The 19,481-nt window shown below is 44.8% G+C and overlaps 1 pseudogene; it reads left to right on the forward strand.

The window, feature by feature from the left end:
- Positions 1–7,662: 7,662 nt before the first annotated feature.
- Positions 7,663–19,481, forward strand: part of LOC136355339 (uncharacterized) — a 32,200-nt pseudogene continuing 20,381 nt past the window's right edge.

The following is a 19,481-nucleotide window of genomic DNA, read 5'->3' on the forward strand; positions in this document are numbered from 1 at the left end:
CTGCTATTTCAGGATCACTTGCTTGAGCTATGCGAACCTGCTCCACCAGTGTGGGCTGTGCCTCTAGGGCAACCACGAATCCGTGCTCAACTATACCAAGGTTCAGATGTTCCAAATTGCGTTGAACCTCACAACATAGTTGCTCTACCCATGCAACATTGCAGTAGCTCTTCCTGCTCGAGGCATCTGCAACCACATTAGCCTTGCCAGGATGATAATGTATTCCCATATCATAATCCTTGATCAGCTCCAACCATCTTCGCTGTCTGAGATTCAAATCAGGTTGAGTGAAGATGTACTTTAGACTTTTGTGATCTGTATATACCTCACAATGGTTACCGATGAGATAGTGCCGCCAAATCTTTAAAGCATGAACAACTGCGGCCAATTCCAGATCATGCGTTGGGTAGTTGCCTTCATGAGGACGCAACTGCCGTGAAGCATAAGAAACCACTTTGCCATCCTGCATCAACACACATCCTAGCCCCTGGCGAGATGCATCACAATAGACCTGGAAATCTTTCGTCTGATCAGGCAGGATTAAGACTGGTGCAGACACCAACCGTCGTTTGAGTTCTTCAAAACTCCTATTGCATTCAGCAGACCAGATAAACTTTTCTTCCTTCTTCAATAGCTGTGTCATTGGCTTAGCAATTTTAGAGAAGTTCTCAATGAACCGGCGGTAATAGCCCGCAAGTCCTAAGAAACTCCGAACCTGAGTGACTGTCCTTGGTGGGGTCCATTTGGTAACTGACTCCACATTTGCTGGATCCACAGCTACTCCTTGAGCATTCACGATGTGCCCGAGAAACTGAACTTCCTTAAGCCAGAAGTCGCACTTGCTGAACTTGGCATATAGCTGGTGCTCTTTTAACTTTTCAAGTACCAGCCGGAGATGCTGCTCATGTTCTTCCTCGGACTTAGAGTAGATAAGTATGTCATCGATGAAAACCACGACAAACTTATCTAGAAATTCCATAAACACCTTGTTCATCAAATTCATGAAGAAGGCAGGTGCATTAGTGAGTCCGAAAGACATAACTGTGCATTCGAACAACCCGTACCGAGTGATGAATGCTGTCTTTGGAATATCCTCTTCGCGGATCCTCAACTGGTGATAGCCTGATCGCAGGTCTATCTTAGAGAACACAGTAGCTCCTTTCAACTGATCAAACAGATCATCAATCCTTGGCAAAGGATACTTGTTTTTGATGGTGACCTCATTGAGTGCGCGGTAGTCAACGCACATTCTCTTGGTTTTGTCTTTCTTCTCCACAAAGATAACTGGAGCACCCCAAGGCGACGTGCTCGGGCGGATGTATCCCTTCTGTAACTGTTCATCGACTTGCTTCTTGACTTCCGCCAACTCGTTGGCTCCCATTCTGTAAGGCCTCTTGTGGATCGGTGCAGTTCCAGGTACCAAGTCAATCCGGAACTCGATATCCCTTTTTGGTGGCATTGTTGTCAGATCGTCCGGAAAAACCTCTGGATACTCTCTGACTATGGGAATATCCTCCAGCTTCTTAGTGGTTTTCTCCACTGCTACCTCTTGTTCTTCACCAGCAGCCTGGTTTAAACTGATCCCTGGCTTCTGCGGCACTGGAGACTGGAAGGTTACCACCTCTCCTTTTGCATTGGTCAACTTGATGGTGCGGCTGGCGCAATCAATCACTCCTCTGTGCCTTGTCAACCAATCCATTCCAAGTATGACATCTAGATCCTTGGATTCGAGAAGAATGAGGTGGGCTGGAAAAATCAACCCTTGAATTTCAACTGTCACAGATGGGCAGTAGTGAGTTGTGGTCATGCCACCTCCAGGAGTATGAACTCGCATTGGTATCTTAAGCTTCACTAAAGATAACCCATGTGCACCAGCAAAACACTTGGAAATGAAGGAATGGGTTGCACCAGAATCAAACAATATTACTGCCGGTGTCGAGTTGACGGGGAATGTGCCCAATATAACCTCTGGTGCTGACTGCGCCTCCTCTGCAGATGCATGATTAACACGGGCCTGAACGAACTTGGGTCCAGCACGTCTTGGCTTCGGGCACTTTCCAACCGTGTGTCCGGGTTTGTTACAATTGAAGCAGAGTTCGGGTTTTTCTCCCAACCTCTTGGGCTGTTCTGGCAGAGCTGGCTGAACTGATTGGGCTGGAATCTTTAGTGAACTCGGAGTAGGGTTGAGGCTGTGCTGCTCACTGTTGTTGTGACTGCCACTATGGTGGTTCTTGTTGAAGCTACCCGGGTGGTAGGGACGGTGCTGTCGGATAATCATGGTGGAAGGTCCACCGTGATGTCCCATCGTGAAACGAGGCTTCTGACTCTTCCCCTGGGGAGTCCTGAACTGAGCTGCCTTCCTCTTACGGTTTATTTTGTTACAGTGCTCCTCCTGACGGATAGCCTTATTCACCAGCTTCTCAAAGTCCTCATAATCTCTAGAGATCAACTGGTTAGTCAATTCATCATCAAGACCGGACAGAAACTTCTCCTGCCTCCTGTCATCGGTACGCACGTCCTCAGGGGCGTAGCGTGCGAGGCGGTTGAACTCATGCAAATACTCTATAACTGTTCTGGTTCCTTGTTGCAGGGAACGGAACTCTCTCTTCTTTTGTGCCACAATTCCCTCGGGAACCTGTGCTTTATTGAAACTATGACAAAACTCTGTCCAAGTAACTTCTGCCCCAGTTGGACGGGTCACCATGTAGTTGTCCCACCAAACAGAAGCGGGACCTTGCAGCTAGTGTGTAGCAAAAGCAACCTTCTCTTGCTCGTTGCATTGCAAAAGATTCAGCTTCTTCTCAATGGCATGAAGCCAGTCGTGGGCCTCGATTGGGTTGGTGGTGCTTGAGAAAGTGGGTGGCTTGACACGAAGAAATTCTAACAGTTTGGACTGAGGAGGTGGAGGACCAAACTGCAGGTTCTGTTGCTGCTGCTGTGCTTGCTGCTGCACCTGTTGCAACACCTGATTGTACTGTTGCTGCATCTGTTGCATCATCATTGTCATCATCTGAGTCTGATTGTCCAACACCTGAGCAATTGTTGGGTTCTCGGGCGGTGGGGACGGACTGTTGTCAGATGCACCGTTGGCACGTGCTCCATTGATCGGCTCTTCGCTGCCACTGGCGTTGTTGGAGTTGCGTGAACCATTCCTTGTCCCCATCTGAAGGGGATAGGTAGAAATATGAGGAAAGGAAGAAAAACAGGGGGCTCAGAAACTAATCTTGCTTATGAATTTAAGTGCAATTATCTTAATCTTGATTAAAACACTGAAAAAGAGGCACGCAACTCCTAATTGAGGCAGTCATACCACTGACACATGATATCGACCGCTGACTAACCCACAAGCAACAAACCTAAACACGAAAACTAGCAAGCAAACAGACTAATAAGGCGATAAAGCTAAGGGCGGCGACTCTGAAGCTCGGAGCGGCGCTTGCGATCGAGGAATAGGACTGACATCTAAAGTAGATAAGGGATAGGAACCAATTCATGCTCAAATCCAAATTAAACAAAGCAACAAATGACTCAAATAAATACCCGAGCATGATGATTTTTATGCATAGAACATTTTTTATGAACTCAAATGAGGATACTGATGCAACTGGCTAATCAATAAATTAATGCATAAAATAAATGCATAGCTATAATGATACGCATGAAATTGCCCCCATCAACCTAGACACGACTTAGTGCATATCACCTGACAAATTCCCGACTGACTGTCGAATAAACCCCAAATAGATTTTTTATTCTAAAACCCTACACTGAGCTAATTTTAAAAAAAACCGATCCGAATGAACGACCAAGATTTTTCCCACAAGCCAAAGAGGCAAAACCCCAAATTTTCCTGAAACAAATCCAAGCGCAAAAGGGCATATGCATATGAAAAAAAAAGGTTCAGAGGGCTCTTAGGTTTCCAGTTGGCTTGTCCTACGGTCAAGGTCGGCTCTGATACCAACTTGTCACGCCCAGAAATTCACGAACCAGAATTTCTAAGCTGAATGTGTATTAAACCCCTGTCCAGGACCAGCCAGGGTACACAAACGACAATTGTTGACATACAGATCCACGTCTTACAAAAACATAAAGGATTACAAATGCAGCGGAAAAGGTAAAAGCGAGCTAAGCCTGAAGACTTGACTCCTGCAGCGGGCGATTCCATTCCACAGGCAACCCTTGACGGCAGCGACGAAACCAACCTCTCTGAGACGGCTCCAACTGAGAAGAACTTCAACTCTGGTGTGGGGGAAAAGAGAGCAAGACTGAGTACTACCCACTGTACTCAGCAAGTCATACCGGAAGAGGAGGTATGATGCAGGATATAACCAAAGGAAGCTAGGGGTTCTTTTGCATAAAGCAGGCATTTCAAAGCAGTAGTTGAAAGCAGTAAAACAGCTGTAGAAATTAAGCAATATTAACCAATCACTGTCCAACGCTACACCACGTTGCAACAGGCCCAACCAACCACCTGAACTACACCAGTTCATTAAGCTAAACTAGGGGTGAGACTAATCACGGTGAATCTGGTTGATCGCCCATAACCGCGGGCACGGCTATTCGAATAGTTTTACTCTGGCCAGAGGTGTACAACTGTACCCACAAGACACGATTCCACACATGTCGCCATGCCCCGAAGTATCACCATGATACTGCAAAGGGGGAAATCGTGACAAGACCCTCCACATAACCCTCCCCTAACCATCCACACCACGCTAAGGTTTCACCCCCCACCCCTCAAAAGGCAGTGGGCGGTCCCCTCTTGCGCCGCGGTGAATCCGGCAGCTGGACAACCGAACACCTCGGCCGACCCAACTCCATCACGCCCACCCTCGCCACCGGTGCCTAGGAAAGGGTCGAGCTATACTTCAGATCAAGCAGTTACCCACTCCCGCTTGTGGTAAGCACGGTAAGTCTCCCAGGGTTTCCCGTGAACCGGTCCTTAACTGCCATGGGTGCGACCAGCAAAACCATGCACTCACAGCCCGCCATTCAGAATATTTTAATTAACTGACACCCTTGCGGTGGCACCAATCTAAAGCTATGCCAATAGACAAAGTCTATGTAATAAAGTGATCCCCATTTGTGTACTAGTTGAACTAAGCATGGCTAAGCATTTCCTAAGCCAACATCTAGTCATTTTGATACCCAAGTTATCAATGGCATAGGGTAACCAATATGTGGCTGAGGAATAGGACCCATCCCACATTACATTGTAAAAGAATGCAACATTTAATAGAAATGCGGGATATTTGTAAATTGGGTACAATATGATCAAACGTATTGCATGACTTGCCTTGCTCTCGAACTGATGAGACCTCAGCAACGTCTTCGAGAAACTGCGGATCGACGAAACGGCCGAAACCTACGCGACAAACAAAGCACACAAGCAAAACATGCTATAAGACTACAGAAACAGGAAACAAAACCATTTTTAATGGATTCTTTGCATTTTTCTTGATTTACTGAGACTTGAATGGACTTAAACGGAGCTCGGATGAATTACTTATGAATTTTAGAAGATAAACTGTGTTTTTACTAATAAAGAAAAAGTCCTTAATTAATTATTGCGCAATAATACCCAGGGCTGACGTCAGCGAAGGGGGGGGGCGGCGCCGACAGGCGGGGCCCACGGGTCAGCGGCTCAAAGGGGAGAGGAAGGGGGCGCCAGCAAGCGGGGCCCGCATGTCAGCGGCTCAAGGCGGCCGGTCCACGGGACCAAGGGTCCGGATCGGCCCAAGCCGATCGGACGGTGCAGGGAGCAGCCACCGGGCTCGGCCTCGGCTTCAAGCCGGCCGGCAAGCATGGCGAACGGCGGCGGCATGCGGTCGCCGGCGACGGCAACCGGCGGCGTGGGAGGCGGCGGCGGGCGGCGCGAAAAGCGGCGGCAACGGCCGAAGGCGACGGCGCACGCGCGAAGGACGGCGGCGCACACGGGAGAGAGGGAAAAATGGGAGCAGAGGGGAGCCTCACCGGCGTGCACGGCGACCAGAGCGGAGGATGAAAGGCGGCGGTGACCCGGCGACGAGGAGGGGCGGACGGGCGGAGGCGACACCTATAGGAAAGGAGGAGAGGGATTAGGGGTGGAGAGGACGACCGCAACGACCAAAGTGGCCGGCTGGAGATGGATGAAAAAGGAGAGCTCACCGGCGAGCGAGGGAAACGGGGCTTCGGGGGTGATTGGCGGCAACCAAGCGGCGGCCGAGGAGCGGACGGCACCCGCGAGCGCGACGACGGCAGCTTCACGGCGCGGCAGCGGCTCTAGCGGCGGTGGCGCGTGGCCGAAGACGGCGGTAGGCGGAGGCGCAAGGGGCGAGCGGCGCGGCGACGATAGGAAGCACGGGAGGGCGCGGCGAGTGCGAACAACGAGAGAGGGGGACGTGGGGAGTGATTTATAGGTGCGGGAGGGGGCGGACGTGGCCGGGGAGGTGGCCGATTTGGCCGGCGACGTGGGGGTGGAGAGAGAGAGAATGGGGGGGATTCAAATTCGAATCCCGCCCCTTGCGAGCGCGCGCGAGGGCCGAGAGATGCGGGGGAGAGGACGGCGACGTGGGGAGGACGCGGGAGCGGCGCGGCGTGGGCGCAGGAGGAGCGAAGAAGGCGGCGGCGCGGACGGTTTCGGCGGCGGTTGCCGTCGTGGGGCGGGCGGCTGGAGGAAGGGGAAGACCTGACAGGTGGGCCCCACCTGTCAGCGTCCCGGAGAGAGGGGAGGGAGGGAGGACTTCGGGGAGGGGAAAGGGGAACGGGCCGGCCCAGAGGAAGGAGGCCGAGCGCGGGAAGAGAGATGGGCCGACGGCCCATCTAGAGAAAAAGGAAGGAAAAGAAAAAGAAAAAGAAGAAAGGATTTTTCCTGGGATTTAAAATTGCACTTTGGTGATTTTTAATTGGTTAAAATTATTTCCAAGGCTCTGAAAATTCCATTAAAAATCTTGTTAATGCATTGGAGCATGGGGAACTCAAGAAAAATTCCACCACGCTATTTCTGATTATTAATTGCATTTATTAACTAGGGATTTAGCTCTAGGTTAATTAAGATAATTTCTTCGGGCAATTTATTTAACCAATTTTTAAAGCAAGAAAAAGGGGAAACTTCTGGGCGTGACATATATATATGTCTTCTTCCTCCTCCAGCTGCCCGAGCAAGCTTCAAAATTTCTTCAAAAAAGAGGGGAGGTCATGCCAAAATTTCTATTGAATTTATTTTGGTGATTACATACAAATCGGAGGTGCCTAAAAGGTTTGCAACTTCATCCTCCAATGTTTTTTTTGTCATACTACATTTGCACCTATGTTTTGCACACTTTTTTTGTCTCCAAAATTTAGTTGTAAGTTGATGAGAGAGAAAATGTGTGTGGGGAAGAAAGAATATATAGAAATTTAGTTCATTTGCTAAACAAGGTTTTATAAAATAGTTGAGAAGGAAAACTCTAGTGAAAGTTAATCTTAAATAATAGAAAACAAACTAAAATGAAAATTAAAAGAAGTAAAACACATTAAAATTAGTTTAATATTTTACAAATAGTTTTTAAGAATTATTTGGTGTAATATTTTATGATTTTTGTATGAATAAAGATATCTTATAATTATTGTATGACTGTCATTATTGTAAGAATAATTATTTGTGTACGGTTTTTTTGACTCATGTAGATGGATCGGCAATGGATGTACGCTGACCGGCGGTCCAAAGAGTTTATTGACGGCGTGCACTATTTTTTGAGAGTGGCCGAAGCTAACAGGCAAAGGGGTTTTATTTGTTGTCCATGCAATAAGTGTAAGAATCAGAAGGAGTATTCTGCATCCAGGACTATTCATTTCCACTTGTTTGAGTCGGGGTTCATGCCAAGCTATAATTGTTGGACATCCCACGGAGAGCAAGATGTTGAAATGGAAGAAGATGAAGTGGAAGATGACAATATTCCGGACTTTGCTCAGTATGTTGGATTTGAAGGAAATCAAACAGGCGAGGAGGAAATAGCTGCTGATGGTAACGACGTTGCGGATGATCTTGGTCAGATGTTGCAGGACGCTAGGGAGGACTGCGAAAGTGAAAAGGAGGCCCATAAATTGGACAAGATGTTGGAGGACCACAGAACTTCGTTGTACCCAGGTTGCGAGCAGGGGCACAAAAAGTTGGATACCACTCTGGAGTTGTTGCAATGGAAGGCAAAAAATGGGGTTAGTGACAAGGCATTTGGCGATTTATTGAAACTCGTCAAGAACATTCTTCCGGGGGGAAACAAATTGCCCGAGACAACGTACGAGGCTAAGAAGATAGTCTGCCCGTTAGGACTGGAAGTTCATAAGATTCACGCATGTCCGAACGATTGTATCCTATATCGCGGTGAGGAGTATGAGAACCTAGAAGCATGCCCTGTTTGCAAAGCACTACGATACAAGATTAGACGGGACGATCCAGGAGAAGTTGACGGGCAGCTAACAAAGAAGAGAATTCCTGCTAAGGTGATGTGGTATTTCCCTATAATACCACGGCTAAGGCGTTTGTTCAGGAACAAGGGGAATGCTAGAATGTTGCGATGGCACGCTGAAGAGCGTCAACAGGACGGGATGCTGAGACACCCCGCCGATGGTTCGCAGTGGCGAAACATCGACAGAAAATTTAAAGAATTTGGAAAGGACGCACGAAACATATGGTTTGGTTTGAGTACGGATGGCATGAATCCTTTTGGAGAGATGAGCAGCGGCCATAGCACTTGGCCCGTTACGATGTGTATCTACAACCTCCCCCCTGGCTATGCATGAAGAGGAAGTACATAATGATGCCGATTATTATTCAAGGCCCCAAGCAACCTGGTAACGACATCGACGTGTACCTAAGACCACTGGTCGAAGATCTTAAACAGTTGTGGAAGAAGGAAGGTGTCCCCGTGTGGGACGAGGACAAACAGGAGGAGTTTAACCTACGAGCGCTGCTGTTCGTAACCATCAACGATTAGCCTGCACTTAGCAACCTATCCGGACAGTCCAACAAGGGGTACAAGGCTTGCACTCACTATATGGATGAAACAGAAAGTACGTACCTTAAGCACTGTAGGAAGGTTGTATACATGGGTCATCGTCGATTCCTTGCAGCAAACCACCCGGTACGGAAGAAAGGCAAGCACTTCGAACATAAGGCCGACCACCGTACGAAGCCTAAACATCGCAGCGGGAAAACAGTATTTGCTATGGTTAAAGATCTTAAAGTAGTGTTCGGAAAGGGGCCTGGAAGCCAGCATATAGAGAGCGAAGATGGTCACGCGGCGATGTGGAAAAAGAACTCTATATTTTGGGAGTTACCATATTGGGAATTCTTGGACGAACGCCACGCAATCGACGTGATGCACCTCACTAAGAACCTTTGCGTAAACCTTCTTGGCATCCTAGGTGTATACGGAAAGTCGAAAGATACACTGGAAGCACGTAATGATCTGAAGCATATGGAACAACGCGGCGACCTTCACCCGAAACCAAAGGAGAAAGGAAGCCATTACTTGAGTCCAGCCAGCTACACTCTTAGCAAGGCAGAGAAGGAAAGTATGTTTGAATGCTTGGAGAGCATAAATGTACCATCTGGATACTCCACGAATATCAAGCGAATAATAAGCACGAAGGAGAAGAAGTTCACAAACCTAAAGTCTCATGACTGTCACGTGTTGATGACACAACTGCTACCAGTTGTAATAAGGGGTATCCTTCCAGACAATGTCCGGGCAACAATAACAAAGCTATGTGCATTCATGAACGCAATTTCGCAGAAGGTCATCGATCCGGATAGATTAGAAGCCCTTCAGAATGAAGTGGTGCAATGTCTCGTCAGTTTTGAGTTGATAGTTCCACCTTCATTTTTCAATATAATGACGCATCTGCTTTGTCACCTTGTGAAAGAGATCCGTATTCTCGGGCCTATGTACCTACACAACATGTTTCCTTTCGAGAGGTACATGGGCGTTCTGAAGAAGTATGTTCGTAACCGTGCTCGTCCAAAGGCAAGCATCGCCAAGGGTTATGGAACAGAGGAGGTCATCGAATTTTGCGTAGAATTTATCGAAGACCTTCGCCCAATCGGGGTACCTGAATCACGCCATGAAGGGAGACTACGGGGAAAGGGAACTCTCGGAAGGAAAGCAATAACGACGGTAGACAACAATTTATTCCGTAAAGCCCATTTCACTGTTCTGCAACACTCTTCATTGGTAGCTCCTTACATCGAGGAGCACTTGGCTCTAGTTCGCGCCAGGAACATCGGTAAGTCCGATGCATGGATTACACGGCATCACATTGATACTTTCCCCGCGTGGCTACGACAACATCTCATGGGTAACGAGTCGATCAACCAACAACTTGCCTTCCTGGCGAGGGGACCGTCTGGGTCGATCGCGACATTCCAGGGATATGAGATCAATGGGTACACTTTCTACACGAGAGCCCAAGACATGAAGAGCACGAACCAAAACAGCGCTGTTCGTGTCGATGCCATGGGACACGATGGAACAACTGCCACGTATTACGGTGCCATCGAGGACATATGGGAACTTGACTATGGTCCTCTCAAGGTTCCTCTGTTCCGGTGCCAATGGGTTAGGTTGACTGGTGGAGGTGTAATGATTGATGACAGTGGGATGACAACTGTTGACCTTAACAAGGTTGGATACTCGGACGAACCTTTTGTCCTTGCCAATGATGTAACGCAAGTCTTTTTCGTGAAGGACATGTCTAGCAAAGGAAAGAAGGGCAGAGGGCCTGATGAGCCTAAGTGTCAAGTGGTTCTCCCAGGCAAAAGAAAAATCGTCGGAGTTGAGGACAAGACTGACGAGGATTACGATCAGTTGGATGGGCAACCCCCTTTCACGGTGACGATTGACCCTAGCATCCTCCTATCAAATGAAGACACCCCTTACTCACGCAGCGATCACAAGGAGGGAACAATAGTGAGGAGAAAGTACGTGCCGTAATTATTGTGTACACGATGTAAACTATTTTGGATGTATTGATTATCCATATAAATCAATTGATGTATGGCATATGTTAATTACGCACGATTATTAGAGGTTTCAACAAGTTTAAATCATGTATATGCTAGTTATATGTGATACTTACAATTTTTAAAAGTTTTAAATCACACAGGTGGCAATTTCATATGTATGTTAATTAGAGTTTTTAACATTTAATTTACTAGCATTCATATGCTAATTATAATTGACTAGAGGATTTTTAAAAGTTTTAAATCACGCAAGTGGCAATTTCATATGTTAATGAGAGTTTTTAACATTTAATTTACTATCATTCATATGCTAATTATAATTGACTGGAGAATTTTTAAAAGTATTAAATTTAATATATTTTTAAAACTATCATTCATATATTAGAGTTTTTCACAATTTAATTTACTATCTTTCATATGCTACTTATATATGACTATTCGAATTTTTAAAAGGTTTAAATCATGCATGTGGCATTTACATATGTTAATTAGAGTTTTTAGCATTTAATTTAATATAATTCCTACGCTAAGTACATATGATGATTACAATTTTTATTAATTTTAAATCATGCAGTATGTACATATATATCTTAATTAGAGTTTTTACCAATATAATAATATCATTCATATATATGCTAAGTATATATGATTATTGGAATTTTTATTAATTATATTTGCTTATTACGATTTATCCACTTAATTTATTACAGACAAAAATAATTTTTCGAAGTAATTGTCATTAATCTTTGTACTTTAAATAATGTTAATGCATTAACTTCTATTTTATAAACACATATGTAAGCGAAAATCATATGCAGTGCTATAATCTTTAGTCCCGGTTCTTAACCCTAACCGGGTTTAAAAAGAATTTCGAAATAGCGGGAAAAGATCTTTACTCCCGGTTGTTGAGAACAACCGGGACTAAAGATATCTTTAGTCCCGGTTGTTCTCAACAACCGGGAGTAAAGATCTTTTCTTTACTCCTGGTTGTTCTCAACAACCGGGACTAAAGATATCAAGATATCTTTATATATCTTGATATCTTTAATGCATTAACAACCGGAACGAACGAGGACGAACGTTAACGTGAAATGCAATATATATATATATATATATATATATATATATATATATATATATATATATATATATATATATATATATATATATATATATATATATATATATATATATATATATATATATATATGTTACTTCGCATTTATCCTAATACATCTTTTTGTATCTTGCAGAAAAGACGTGTTGTCGGAGTCGTCCGTCAAGCCTGAGTGGAAGAGCTAGCCCTAGAAGAAATTGGAGCAGGCAAGTGACGTAATAATATAAATGATTGTTATATTTGTAATGCAATTAATTAAGATTATTAGACCTGTAATTAGACTTATCATATAAGATTGTGTAGTGTTCTAATATTATTTGAGTTTTAATATAAGATTATTTTATTGCAAATTAGACTTAGTATGACATTATTGACTACGGAATTGGTGCGACTCCTAGCAATTGACTATTGTAGTCTTAATTAGACTTAGCATATACGCACGAAACACTTAGCATACATGACTATTTTAGTCTTAGCATGTAATATTATTTGAGTTTTAATATAAGATTACTTTATTTGTAATTAGACTTAGTATGTAATTATTGACTACGGAATTGGTGCGACAAGTAGCAATTGACTATTGTAGTCTTAATTAGACTTAGCATATACGCACAAAACACTTAGCATATACATGACTATTTTAGTCTTAGCATGTAATATTATTTGAGTTTTAATATAAGATTATTTTATTTGTAATTAGACTTAGTATATAATTATTTACTAGCTAGGGTTGTATAATATACGTCACCTAGACTTAGCTTATATCACGATTTGTAATTAGACTTAGCACGTAAGGTTGTGTAGGGTTCTAATGTACAACATTTACACTTAACATACATGACTTAGATTGTTAAAACATAAATGTCTCGTGACTTAGCAGATGTTTCTTGTATCAACAGATGGCTGACCGCGATGAGGAACAGATATTGTACGATACAATCGCGGAGGGAAGCAGCCAGTACTGGAATAAAGAAGAGGGGAACGAGGATCCAAACCAGTACTTGAACGAGGAAGGGAACGTGGAGAGGGATGCGGAGGGGAACCAGCAGGGGCACGTGGAAAGGGATGTGGAGGGGAACCAGGAGGAGGAGGCTAGTGGTAGTCAACCCTCCGTTGGACAGAAGAGGGCACGCGGGCAACGAGGTGCAGCGAAGAAGCTTGAGGGTCGGCACATCATAACGGAAGTGGAAGAAGATGGACGTCCTAGTGCCCCGGCCGAAGCCACCAAGAACTATGTACGTCACAGCGGTTGGGTTGTGCGGGATAACGTGCCTGTCAGTACGGTGTACTGGCGAAGAACAAGGGCACGCGGAGATCATGAGAGTTTTGTCCCAGATTCAGAGAAAGAGATGCTGTGGACCACAATGCTCGAGACATTCACCCTTCCTGCGGGTACAGAGGACAAAGTGAAAAGGTGGACTCTGAAGAAAATGGCAGAACAGTTTCAGAGCTTCAAGGGAGATCTGTACCAGAAGTATATACTGAAGGGGCAGACACCGAACTTTGACACATTCCCAAAGCTAAGGGATCACTGGGACGAGTTCGTTGCATATAAGACAGGTGAACAAGGGCAGGCGATGATGGAAAGAAACAAAGAAAATGCCGCCAAGAAGAAGTACCATCACCACTTGGGGTCAGGAGGCTATAGCGTCGCGATGCCGAAGTGGGAGCAGATGGAGGCTAGCTTGATTGAGAGGGGTATCGAACCGGCAACAGCCAATTGGCCGGAACGATCGAAGTTCTGGTACTATGCTCACGGTGGAACGCTCAACCCAGCTGATGGCTCACTGGTCTTCGGCGATCAGATACGAGAGGCTGCGCGACGACTAACAGATGCAGTGGAAGCCTCCTCTCAGGGCACGTTCCGACCAGACAGAGATAGGGACGAGCTGACACTCGCCCTGCAGACTCCAGAGCATCCAGGACGAACACGAGGGAAAGGGGTGATTCCTTGGAAGATTGGTTTCAAGGAGGACATCGACACGTACAGGAGTCGGATGAGGAGCAAGAGAGATACCGAGGCGAAGATTGCAGACCTAGAGTTCCGGGTATCGAGCTACGAACTCAACATGCAAGAGGAGGTGACAAGGAAGGTTGATGAACGCATGGCCGCACATCGGTCCCATGATCCCCAGCCGACCATTCCTCCTGCAATGGTGAGCCCGTCAGGAAACCGTAGCAGCTGCGCCTCAACGGGGCAGGTAGGATCACAGAGCATGGACGCCATGCAAACACAGGACGAATCGACCTGTCCCGTTGATGACATCACTCGGCGGACACCATGTGAGCTGCATATTCCTTTCAAGAACTTATCAATAAAGGTAAGATTTAGCCATTCCGCTAGTTGCTGCTTATATATGTTGATTACTAATAAATAATCTCTCACAACATGAAGGTGGCGTCGGGCATGGCCATCCCAACGGACCCTTCAGGTACTTACCACTGCAGGCCGATTCCAGCAGGATACTCGAAGGTCGAAGTTGAGTTGGTCGAAGGCGCGTACGAGGACCTCGAGCTGGATTACCCTGGAGGAGACGGTGAGACGCATCTACGAGACACATGCCATGCCATTATTCTATGGCGCAGGCGGTACATCATCCTCCCTAGGCGACAAACGGCGTCTCGTGCACCATCTCCTCCGGCTCCGCCATCTCCTCCTCAGGATCCTGCACCGTCTCCTCCTCATGCTCCGCCAGCACCGTCTCCACCTCAAGCTCCAGCATCGACTCCTCCTCAGGATCCTGCACCGACTCCTCCTCGTGCTCCTACACCTACTCCCCCGCAAGCTCCTCTTCCGGCACCTTCAAAGTCAAGGGCCCCCCCAGCTCCACCGCCTGCCCACACAAGGGCAACGAAGAAGGCGAAAGTTGACGCCGCCAAGAACAAGGACCCGGGGTACGATTGCACGCAAGAGGAGCTTGACGCTTACGTTGCATCAGAAGTCAAGAGACAATTCAAGCCTCGAAGTCTAGAAAAGAAGATTCCTATAGACCCCAGTGTCAGGAACTTCTTCAGGGGTATGTCTGCATCTGTCAAGGAGGCCATCAAGCTATCGGACTATGAGCGAACGCTGAAGAAAGCATCTTCTAGAAAGTCCAAACCAGTCCCTCAGCTTGGAGAGCAACCAAACCAGGAGATCGAGCCGTTGGTGACCGGTAAAGAAATGACGATAGAACAATTTATTACTGACACCGGTCTAACTACGGATCAATTGCTAGGAGTCGCACCAATCGAAAAGGCGGAAGTGAAATACATGTATGAACTCGGTAAACCGCTTGTCAAGCCTGAGCTGCTGCAGTCCCTACCCACACAAATGTACAAGTTCCATCAGCTGTACATGGAGATGAGCGCCACCGGTAGAGAGATGATCGGAGCGAGGATCAGGGACACGGACTTCTTGCAAGGAGATGACATTCTCTGGATCAATTTCAGGGGAATCTACGAACTATACCAGCTGGACGCCCTCGACGTCTCTATTATGAGTTGCTGGATTTTGTAAGTATATCGTTCAGTTAGATTTCTTACTATACGTCTCCTTTAATTAATTAGGTCCTTGTATATAAGTAGACTATAGAAAATAATATACTCCCTTTTATCGTTGTAGAATGGAGATTCAAAGGGCCCGACGGCGGAGGGTTTTCAATACTGGATTCATCGACCCTCGGAAAGTAAACGTCGCAATGCTCGACCAATATCCACAAGAAACAGAGGACAATCTCGTCCATCTCCTGAAGGCGCAGCATTACAAGACGTTCATACTGTTGCCATACAACACAGAGTTAGTTTAATTTTACTGTCTTCCTACATACCAAATTTCATTCCCGTACGAACTTGCTAAGTGTTTCATATGTAATGCATCCCACGCACATTGCAGATTCCACTGGGTGCTTTTACTCTTCGACCTGGAGGCCTGCACCGTCAACGTATATGACTCAATGGATAAAAAAGAGTCTACGTTTGACAATGTTTTCGAACTTATAGACAGGTACCGTCATAAGTTCCTTTGTTAATTAAGAAAATCTTGTTATGTTAATTGCTACTACGAATCATAGCTTTAAACTCCATGTAGGGCTTGGTATCGGTTCCGTCATTTGGTCCGCGGCAAATGGAGAGAAAGACTTAGGCGGAAGTTCAAATTTCCTGTGAATACACATGCTCTACATTTATATTTCTCCGATTCAAATACATACAAGTGTATATTAATTAGATCTCTCGTTGTTTGTCATTTATTTGTAGTGCGCAAAGCAAAAGCAGGGAACTAACTTTTGCGGCTATTACGTGTGCGAGTATTGCCACTACCTTGCAGACCAAATCATCACCACAAGAGAGCTCGATGTACGTACAAATAAATTCAAAATTTCATTACGTAGCGATTTCTTGTTTAATTACTAATCAATTTCATACATTCATATAGTTTATTCGCATGAGGGATAACCTGACCACACACAAGGAATTTATCGCGGCGGTTCAAGAACAACTCATGGGATTCATCAACGAAGAAATCCTTGATCCCAAGGGTGAATTCTACTACGACGGAAACACAATTCACCGGTCCTTAGCTTCTGAGCTAGCAGCGAGTACTACTACGTCGAAATCGTAGCTAGCTAGGACATATAATGGATTGTAATTAATACATGACTACATATGTTTCTATATGCATGTGTACACATTTTCTATAATGTAAATATATTTTGGTCATATATATATATATATCTATATACATATGCATTTGCATAACATATATATGTATAAATACATATATATTATGCATGTATATACATATAATATAATATAATATAATATATATATATATATACATATATATGTGTTGAAACATATATATGCATGGTTTATATATATATATATATATATATATATATATATATATATATATATATATATATATATATATATATATATATATATATATATAAACCATGCAGCAACAGGGCCATGCAAAAAAAAAAGGTCAGCTCGATCTTTAGTCCCGGTTGGTAACAACCGGGACTAAAGATGGCTCAGCCGGCCACGTGGCTGAGCCATCTTTAGTCCCGGTTGGTGTTACCGGTTGGTGTTACCAACCGGGACTAAAGATCGATCTTTACTCCCGATTATTTCACCCGGGACTAAAGATAGCGATCTTTAGTCCCAGATTGGTACTCCCGGTTTAGAAACCGGGACTAAAGAGGGGTTACGAACCGGGACTACAAAGGGTTTCTCCACCAGTGATCGGACCCTACACGATACAGTGACGACCCAGTCCTATCCAGGTAGGAATCTTTCCATTTGTGGACTCCGTGATGAATTTCCTTAGCGCATACAGAGAACGTCTGTATACGCTCAGATATACCATATCGATTTATAGCGTATATCCAAGGGTGAGTATATCTTATCCGTAACCCTGACAGTTTATGGTAGTAATAGTTGTAAAATTGGACATGAAAAAACTGGAACCAGTGCATGTCACGGTTTGGTTTGCATAAAAGACCTGAATTGTCTTAGGCCTTGTTTAGTTACCAAAAAGTTTTTCTCTAAAACATCACATCGAATCTTTGGACACATGCATGGAGTATTAAATATAGATAAAATGAAAAACTAATCACACGGTTTGCATGGAAATCGCAAGATGGATCCTTTGAGCCTAATTAGTCCATAATTAGCCATAAGTGCTACAGTAACCCACATGTGCTAATGACGGATTAATTAGGCTTAATAAATTTATCTCGCGGTTTACATGCGAGTTATAAAATTAGTTTTTTCATTCGTGTCCGAAAACTTCTTCCGACATCCGGTCAAACGTCTAATATGACACCTAAAATTTTTTTTCCGAACTAAACAAGGCCTTAATACTATTAAAACAAATATGAAAAAAAAACCATCAAACCAGCTGGTTTTATGTTGAATTGTCTTAATAGTATTAAAACAAATATGAAAAAAAACCATCGAATCAACTGTTTTTCTGGTGAATTGTCTTAAAACTATTAAAACAAATATGAAAAAAAACCATCGAACCAGCTGGTTTTCTGGTGAATTGTCTTAAAACTATTAAAACAAATATGCAAAAAAAACCTTGAGCAAATGGGGAGTTAAACCTCAGACTTGATGAGCTGCATGCCTTGTACTTTCCACCTAACCAACTGTGTAAGAAAAATTTGTTGGCGAGGACTGAATAACTATTCTGTTTAGCAGTTTTAGCGTTAATTATGATAAAAAATAATTAGCCATAAATCGTGGTCCAACCGATGAACCGGCGGTCCAAGCAGTGAACCGGTGAAAGCTCACTGATCAGTCCCAGCCTCCCAGGTTCGGTTTTTCCACCATGGTGGGTAGCCCGTTGATCCGCGGGCGTTTCCCCCGACAGGAGCGGATCTGGGAGATCGGCGTCGGAATCGCCGCCCTCGCAAAGTGACAGCAAAGTGAGACGACGGCGAGATGGTCCACTCCCTCTTGGAGCCCCGCCCGGCAGGCAGTCAAAGCGCAATCCCGGCCGGGCCCTGTCCGTCGGTCCGTCCGTCCTCTCTCCCTCGTGCAGTGCAGCCCTGAGCCATCTTACGAGGAGACGAATTATTATCTTAAAATAAATACAGTCATAGGTATCCGTGTCCAATATTTAACTATCTATTTTATTTAAAAATTTTATAATTTTTTTTAAAAAAGTCACATATAAAGTAGTACTATTTATATTTTATCATTTAACAACAATAAAACTATGACTAATAAATTTTTTTTAAATAAGACAAATAGTTAAACGTTAAATATATTAAATATGAACAGTGTAAAACTATACTTATACTTAATAACGGAGGGAGTAAAAAAAGTAAGCACTGGAGTACACTGCACTGGTTCGCGAGATCTGAGAGCCCGTCCCGTCTTCCGTCCCGTCCGTCCGTGACAGCGCTCGGCGCGCCCCTAGGCGGCTAGGCCGCCTGCTGCCGCCGCCCCACGTTTTGCTGCCGATGATCACGTACGCACGGGGACGAAGAGGCGAAACGCAGAGCACGGGGTGAGCACTCGCGCGACGTGCACCAAAGGCTGGTGTGAAGTTGGTCCCAGACCAGAAAATTCGAGCGAATCAAGGGGTCTGGGCGGGCGAGGAGAGCGTCGCGAGGGCACGCAGGCAGAGGCAGTCAGGCAGGCAGATGAGCGAATCTCAATATTTACTGCATCATGTCTGCATTGGCTAGGAGGACATCACCTATTATTACTTCCTACTCCTTTACTCCCTCCTTTCCAAATTGATATACACGTAGTTTTGGATTTTAAGGTTATTTCTAAATAATCTATATATTTATATTCATTTATTAGGTCTATTCGTTATTTGTGCATTGAAGTAAATGGATATTGATACATGCATGCACACATGTATTTATAACCCACATGCAA

Source organism: Oryza sativa, chromosome 1, assembly GCF_034140825.1.
Source record: "Oryza sativa Japonica Group chromosome 1, ASM3414082v1".
Taxonomy (NCBI): Eukaryota; Viridiplantae; Streptophyta; class Magnoliopsida; order Poales; family Poaceae; genus Oryza; species Oryza sativa.